Below are 8,810 nucleotides of genomic sequence, written 5' to 3' on the forward strand. Positions count from 1 at the left end.
GACAACAGCAGCAGGTGCCAGGGCTGTGAGCTGTGGAGCTGAAATCTCAGTTTTCTTCTTTACACCTTGGTTTCTGAGACTGAAATTCAATGTCTGCTTACAAATCAATCCCATATATGGAATGCTGAAGTGCTAATAGTTTTCTTTGTATCTTGTTTGTTTGGACACTCAGCTTTAAAACAATCCCTCAAATTATAATGGAGAAACATTTTACATATGTGAGACAGCAGTACACAAAGTGTTGGGATGTGAAACGAGAGCAGTCCTGCACTGGCTGTTGCCAGCTGCACAACCATACACCCATTTTTTCACTTATTAGACCTATATCTTAACACAAATTTGAGCTGTTCCTTTGATACTTTCTAAGCCTACCAGAAAATCTTGTGTACCGTGCAAGTCATGTTCCAACACTTTAATTTCCAGAAACCTTATGGCAATGGAAAGATATATGAGTTAGATAATGAGTTAAACAGCAAAACTGGGAGCCTTTTATAATATTCAGTTGTTGCTTACTATGCATTTTTTTTCTATAGATCAGCAGGATAGTGTTAGACACATGGAATAATAATAAATGAATCTTGGACTAGATGCAAAAAGCCAGAAGGGACTGGTAATATAACTTACATGCTGCTAAGAAGCACTTGTAAAGTGTTTGTGGTTAAGGCTTTGGATTTATTTAAGTGGAACAAATCTTAAATGAATCATGGTTTCTGTAATCAACTTACGAAAGGAAAGGAGATGAAAATTCCCAGAAGAGAGTGGTCCTGCCATGGGGAGCTTTCTGCAAGACTGGTCAGATCTGAACACATGTCTGGCCATGTTATGGGCAAGGGCTGGCTCCACTGGAGTCACTCTCTGGACCTCACACATAAACAGAAATGGCACGAGTGCTAAAGGCCTTCTCAGCTAACCCACAGCACCTGCAGCTCCTGCCCAAATAGAGACAAATCCTTTATTTTGGGTTTCATTGGCAAGCTGGGGCTTGGTCTTTAAACTGACTTCATCAGGAAAGAACTAAGGCAGAGAGTAAATAAGGTTCGGTCTGACTGTGCTATCCCAGGTGAAATTTGGAAGGGAGGGCTGGAGAAGATCACAGATCACACATATTTTTTCTTCTGAATGTACCTTAATCAGCTGCAGCAAGGATAAGGAACAAGAGCATCCTTGAAGGAGGAACTGTGATGTTCTCATCATTGAGTTCAACCCTTAGCTCTGCACAAGACATCCCAAAGAGTCACACCATGTGCCTGAGAGGATTGTTCAAATGCTTCTTGAACTCTGTCAGGCTTGGCGCTGTGATCACTTCCCTGGGGAGACTGTTCCAGTACCCAAGCACCCTCTGGGTGAAGAACCTTTTTCTCATATTTAACCTAAACCTCCTCTGACACAACTTCAGGCCATTCCCTCAGGTCCTGTCACTGGTCATCACAGAGAAGAGATCAGTGCCTGCTTCTCCTCTTCTCCTCATGAGGAAGTTGTAGAGTGAGATAAGGTCTCCCCTCAGTCTCCTCCAGGCTGAACAGACCAAGTGACCTCAGTCAATCCTCATATGGCTTCCCCTAAAGGCCCTTCATCATCTTCGTTGTCCTCCTTTGGACACTCTCTTAGAGCTTAATATCTTTCTCATATTGCAGTGCCCAAACCTGCACACAATATTCAAAGTGAGTCTGCCCCAGAGCAGAGCAGAGCAGAGCAGAGCAGAGCAGAGCAGGACAATCCCCTCCCTCGACTGGCTGGCAATGTTTTGCCTGATGTCCCCCAGAACATGGTTGGCCCTCCTGACTGCCAGGGCACTGGTGACTCATATTCAACTTGCCATTGACAGGACTTCCTAGGTCCTTTTCCATGGCACTGCTTTCCAGTATCTCGTTCCCCAGTCTGTATCTACATCCAGGATTGCCCCATCCCAGGTGTAGAATCCAGTTCCCTGTTGAACTTCATATGGTTGGTCATAGTAATATTAGAATATGAGTTGTGGAAATTATCTTTTAATATGAATAATATCTAATAAATAGACAAAGTACCTTGATAGTGAATGACCAATAGATTAGAAATTATTTTTTTTTAAGGCAAATGCTGTGGAAAGGAAATATTTATTTGAAATATATATGAACTAATCAAAAGATTGTTATAAAACAAGAAGATTAACAAAAATGTATGACTAATTATGCCTATAATTAAAAATCACATTATATATAATTCTATTATTACATTTTGTAATGATGCATAGTGCGTGTACTATATTTGCATATAACACATTGTAATAGTTATATAATGTATAATATAATATGTAATAATATATTCTATAGTTTATTATATAATTGTTACAATTTATCAGTATAGCATATCTTCTATAGACCATTATATTATACATGATTAACTTCCAATAAATAATGGATTTCTCACGTGATATAGATTACCTGAGTGAAGTGAAATGAACTGGTGATGTAGTTGAGATATGAATCAAGAGGCCAGAAAATGTTTGATGAGAAGAAGTATTATAGCCCAGTATCTTGAAAGTTGATCTTTCATTGACTGGCCTTTCTCAACATTGTAGATGAGAAAACAAAACAATTCTTCCTGTCTCATTTGCCTAATCAAAAGTATCTGCTAACCAGCACTCACCAGGAGTGGGCTGAGCACAGAGTATACTGACCTTTTAAAGACATTTTGAAAATGTTCTTGAAAAAGAAGCTTTCCTTGCTGGTGGAACAGTACAATTGTTGATGACACTGAAAATTGTGTTATACCTTTTCTGAACCAGTGATCCCTTTAAATCCTCTGTCAATCACTGGGGCCTGATTTTCCTCTCTTATCATGTTCAGCATTATTGATGTCAATAGTTTCTTCAGGTTGATACTACAATAAATGAGAGAAAAATAGTTCCCTTGTCACTTAAAAAATGAGTTTCTTTCTCATCAGTAAAAGGGTAGTCAGTAAAGGGAAACTGAGAGTCATTCTTTAGTCAAAGTAGTAAGAGAATTGGTTTGGGTGAGTTCTGACCTTTCCTGCACAAGGTGAATAGCAGCTGACTCTGCAAAGCTTCATAGAAATGGTACTTTTAGCTGGGGGCAGGTTTAACTGACAGCATGTATTAACAGAGCAGCATGTCCCCCACTGTTTTAATTAGTCTTAATGAAGACTGTTGGCACTGTGTTTCTGAGAGATTCTGGTGCCAGGCAGCATCAGGACAAAATGAAGACTGAAATTACTAGATGTTCTTACAGAGTACCAGGACCTGCAGGTGCTTTTCTCTGTGCCTTTAACCTTTCCACACGTGCTCATCCCAACCCTGAGAAGATGAGTGTCCCAGGAGATGTGGAGCACCAAACTTGCCCTTGCCTGTGTGCAGACACTCCTCTGGCCGTGACTTGGTGCATGGTTGGACACCATGGTAGTCTCTGGGTGATAACTCTGCTCTCCACAAGCACTGTCAGCATGTGCAACCAATTTGTGGCATCCTTAGTTTTGAAAAGGGATGAGTCAACTCAGCATGTGGATTTTGCCATCTTGCATGTGTTCATTAAAGGGTGTGTGGGGAATACGAAGCAGAGGTGGATTTAATCTTAGCAAGTGACTGGTCTCTCTCCATGGAGACAGGTTTCATAGAGCCAAGCAGCTGAAATGCTGTCGTCTGATTTTCTGCCACATGCTCCTGAGAGGGCTGCTGCTGCTCTCTGCCCATCTGCTTGATGTCACTGAACTGTCCCATCTTCTAGCAGAGACATTTTTCTGCAGACAAAAGCCACTGTTCACAGGTAGGAGAGCTGCTAGCTTGGATCAAGTGGCTTCTGACCACAAGAAAGAGGCTGACCTAAGAGCAATAATTATTCAGGGATTGACCCTCTGTCCACTCACCCAGTCTGTGATTTCTACATCCCTCTTCTCATTCTCTGCTATGTTTGATTTCAATTTTCCCTGATCACACTATAGGCTTTCCAGTCAAGCTGCTCTTTGCACTGCAGGGGAGTAATGAGAACACAAATTTCCTTTTAAAAATGCAAAAAGTAAAATGTACTTCCCAAACAGTCATCCTCAAGAAGTCTGCACGAATGCAATTGGAGGCCTATGGATAATCCTCAGAACTGCCTTACTTTAATGCATTTTTCATCAAGTTTCAGCTAAAGGTGGCAAAAATATTTGGAGATGTTGGCAGTAAAAGTGCCATCATGATTCAAAAATGCCACTTATCATTGGTAAAGGGTAGAGGAACAACTACAAAAGGCTATTCTGGAATATGAATGGAGTATACATTTTTAGTGGTAGAAAATTTGATCAGGAAACACTCTTGCTTTGGGAATTCTACAGATTGTGGCATAATATTTTTACTCAGTGAAGAGTTTTCAGCCAAAGGTAAATCCGAACTCTAAAAAGACCATCATGTAACTAGTGTGTGGCAGCCACAAAAAAACACCTCCCTGGGCCTGCCTAAGCAGACAGGGAGTTGAAATGGATGGCAGGGAAGGTCACTCAGTGGGATCCTGAACATATTCCTGGGTAAAGGAATGTCTATGATCTCTAGACTATTTGAATCATGGATGGATATGTTTAACATCAGTCTTTCTCTTACGACACCATCTATTTTTCACAAACCACCAAGTGCTGTTATCATGCAATATGGAGTTGCATATCAGCTGTAGATCACTTTCCATGGCCTCATAGGCCTCTCATGGTCTTTGGATCATAATCCATGAGCCATAAATGCCTATGTGCAACATAGATAGGGAACAGAAGTGCACAGTTTTTGTCACCCTTGTCTTTGAAAAGGGACAAGAAAATTCAGTATCTGGAGCTTAAAAATGTGTTCCACAATAGATCTCTTAACTTTTGTTTAGGTCTTGAATTGATGGATATTTTAAAAATTATTAGTTAAATTTATTAGCTTCATTCTTCATCAAATACTATGTATTATTTCTTAATCATGATAATACTAATGGTCAGTGTTTAACATTAAATGAATCTGGTGGCTGGCTTCACGAAAGAACTTACATGGCATGACTTGAATCCAAAACATAGAGGATCACAACCCTACACCTTTGCTACACTCATTACCCCACACATATTGCTGTGCACTATGGAAAATGTCCTCATCCCTTACTAATGAGCATCCAGTATGATCTGTGGTAGTACGAGAAAATTCCAGTCCCCAGCACTCGCTAGACTCACTGTGTTTGATGCCTTGGCTGCATGGTCAGTGTAGAGAGAGGAGCTCTTTCAGAGAAGCAGCTCCAGGCAGGTGCTGTGGACAACACGAAGCCAGCAGAAAACATGGGCCCAGTGGTGCTACTCTCCTTCTATGGAGAGCCTGGATGCTGGATGCACCTGGGGCTGCTGCCAGGGCAAGAGTTAAATGCTGATGGCCTCTTGGAGGAGGTATATGCCTACAGACAAAAAAGAGCTGCTGAGAAATGTGTTTCTTCCAAGGACAGTGCTCTAACTCAGAGGAGATGGTTCTGACAGGTGGAGCCAGGTAGGAGAGGAGATCAAGGAAGAATAGCCTCTATCTGTATGATGAAGGTTTTGTTTCATCAGCAAAGATAAAGCAAGAATCTGAAGCCCAGACACACAGAGTTCTTGCAGGAGCAGAGCTGCATTTGGTTCTCAGCTTCTGCTTTCTGTCCATGGACCATTGCCAGCTACTGCCTTGTACGTATCTTGGGGAAGACGTGTGCATGTCTCAGTGCTGCTGGTATTAGCAACCAGGCAGTACTGAAAAGCATGCATTCTGGATTGTTCTCTTGAACACTGGGACATTGGACCCAAGTTTTGAAGATTTTTTTCTTTCTAGCTAATCTTTTTCTTTTTTGTCCCAAAATATGTCTTTCACAGTTCTGATATGATCTTTCATGGTGTTTCCCACATATTTCTATTATTTCTTTTAATCCAAAATGTGAGAAACACATTACTCATAAAATATTCCCTGCCTTCTCCTTTCAGTTTTCAACGAAATAACGAAAGACCTGCCACAGCTTGTGTGCTTTAGTCCTCATCATTTTTGCCCTGTTTTCAACAGCCACTTCTACCAGGGAATTTAAAACCTCCAGATTCAGCTTGCAAGCCAAAGAAAACAACTGCAGTTGTTTACTACAGAAATCTCTTAATAGTTTCAGCAAAATGCTGAAAGAGGAATTTTGTAATTAAAGGTTTCTTATTTTCTTACTTACTTTCTTTTCTTCATCATGTTCCATGATGGGCTGGAGTATTGTTTCTACTGATTCCATGACACCACACTGGAGTTTGCACAACTGGCAAGTTTTTTATTGGAATAACTTTGTCATCCTGCTATCTCTTAGATTCATGGAATAAATACTTATGTGTATACTGTCTCTGGACAACCTTCAAATCAACATTTTCCTCATTAGATTGTTACAGCACTTAGATTAAGTGCTTTGGCAGAAGAAATGAATTCTATCCCAAGTTTGTACGTTGGTGTTTGGCAAACTTTAATATATAACCAATCAATGAGATTTTTATCAGGATTCTGTGCCATGCGTTTTGTGAGCTAATATGCAGAGGGTGGAGGATGGAAAGAAGCTAAACCTTTGACATGGTAGAAGCTCTTATGAATCTGATACCCGAAGAACTACTGCTCTTGCTCCATCTATTATGTACATGGTTGTCCCCTCCACAAAACCTCTGGGGCTCAACCGGGAAAATCTTCCTGATGTCTATACCCCCGTTCCTGTGTTTTCTGTCACAGGAATTAAAGTGGAATTGAAGTTTATACAATAACAAGTTCAGTAAATAACCATTTGAAATCACAGAGGATATGAAACATCTCCCTGGCTGACGCATAGGTATGGCTGGACAACATGCAGCTCACTTCTAGTGAAGCACATTCAGATGGCTCCTGTACAATAGCTCCTTGTCTTCAATGACATCATTCCTTTGCTGATTCTTGATGAAGAAAATGCATTTAGCTATTGAAGTCGGAGCACCTGCATACTCCTTCCTTGTGAGTTTTACACAATATTTCTTTCTTGTACCTGTTTTGCCCACAGAAATTGGTCTGATCTTAAAAGATAACTCGGTCCCTCATTTTCTGAGCCTTTTCTCATAGGAATGCTTACTGCTCAAAGCATGGAAAGCTCAGTCTTTGGAAAGCTGACAGCTGTGCAAGCCTTGAGAAGTCAGACTGAAAAAAGAAAATTCCTGCCTCTCTAGTAATTTGTATACACGTATAATGACAGCCAATAACCACCGTCATTGATAAAGTACATGAATTAATAGCAGGAAAGGTTCAATATATTATTGCAGTAGCTTAATGAATGACTTAGCATAATATGAAATAGTAAATGTAAAGACAAATTCCATATATAATAGTTTTGTTCTTTCTCTGCTTTTATTAGAACCTTGGTTTAGTAGCCTATTTCTAAAACTCTTACTAAAATGTTGCTTAATATTGAATTTTAGGACTTGCAGTCTAGCCATGCAGAAATCTCACCTGAGTCAGCAGAATGGCAAGTGCAGAGTTTCTGCAGAGAAAGGCATCACCTCCTGTGGCACTCTGTCAAAGACCTGGAGCACAGGCTCAACCCCAAGTCAGAGGGAGGAAAAGTTTGAGGCAGACTTAACTAAGGGAGAGAAAAAGAAGGAAGCATGCAAAAAGGATGTTAAGGCTGACTTTAGTCTGCTTGATTATTATTTGGAGGGGCATAAAAACTTGGTCCAGTGTGGAAAATCTTTTGGAAAGCAAGGTTGGGATGTTTGTAGTATAAATACTGAACATACTGAAAAAGAAAAAGATAACGTATAATGATGATATCAACTCTACCTGATAGAAAGTATTCAATAAGAATACATGGATGTACATTGATGCAGTTTACAACCATATAGATTAAAAGAACATTATAAAATTGCAGAAATTATAGCAGAAGAAGTACTCAAAATGTAGACTTTACTCCATCAGGACAGATTTCTATGTCTGTCTTCATCCATATTTTAATTTATGGTTTTGCTTGCAGCTGTGCATTGTCATATCATCAGCTGACACCAGATTATGGCCACTTATTTGGATTGACATAATTTCTAATGAAGGTTATATATGTTATATATTCATTGTCCATGCATAGCTGGGAATATAAATACCACAGTCACAGGTGTACACACACATCTTCATACAAAATATTGTAATCCTAAAAGCAAAACTATAGAGCTTTATTTCTTATTTGGCCAGCTCGGGAATTACACAATTTAGTATATGAGAAATAATATATTGTGCTTCCTTGGCTTTTTTTTCCCTCTTATAATTTTTGTCAGACTAAAATAGAGAAAACCACTCTGTTCAACAGCTCAACTTCTAGCTGAAGGAATGCAGCAAAAATAAATGTTTAGGTTGAGGACAAACTAGTCTGTCTAAAATAATTCATGGTTGTCTCAATGTGGGAGTAGTAATTATTGATCAACCTTGTTTTTTCATTCTTTTTTTGAAGTGTTGAAGTACTGTAACCAGCTGCATTTGTAGAGGGCTGAATGAACTTGGCTTATTCACTAAGGCTCAGCCACTGCAAAGCTAATGAGGCTGTTGAGCTTGACAACTCCACATAAAGTGAATATAGGACACTGAAAGATGCTTGGCTTCTGCCATTTTATTAAAATGCATTTTAAGTTTAATAACTGCTACAAATAGCAAAGAGATCAGAGCGAGGAATCAGAGAAGAAACCCCATTCTGTGGCTAATTGTGGATTAACGAGTCTTTCATGGCAGAGCTGAGCTGCTGTCTTGGTCCTTGAAGATGCATTCTGCTAGTTTTGTGAAATTACATCAGTTTTCATGAAATGTAACTCCAATCCTCCTTTGACTATCCAAT

This window comes from Chiroxiphia lanceolata, chromosome 3, assembly GCF_009829145.1.
Source record: "Chiroxiphia lanceolata isolate bChiLan1 chromosome 3, bChiLan1.pri, whole genome shotgun sequence".
NCBI classification, from domain to species: domain Eukaryota; kingdom Metazoa; phylum Chordata; class Aves; order Passeriformes; family Pipridae; genus Chiroxiphia; species Chiroxiphia lanceolata.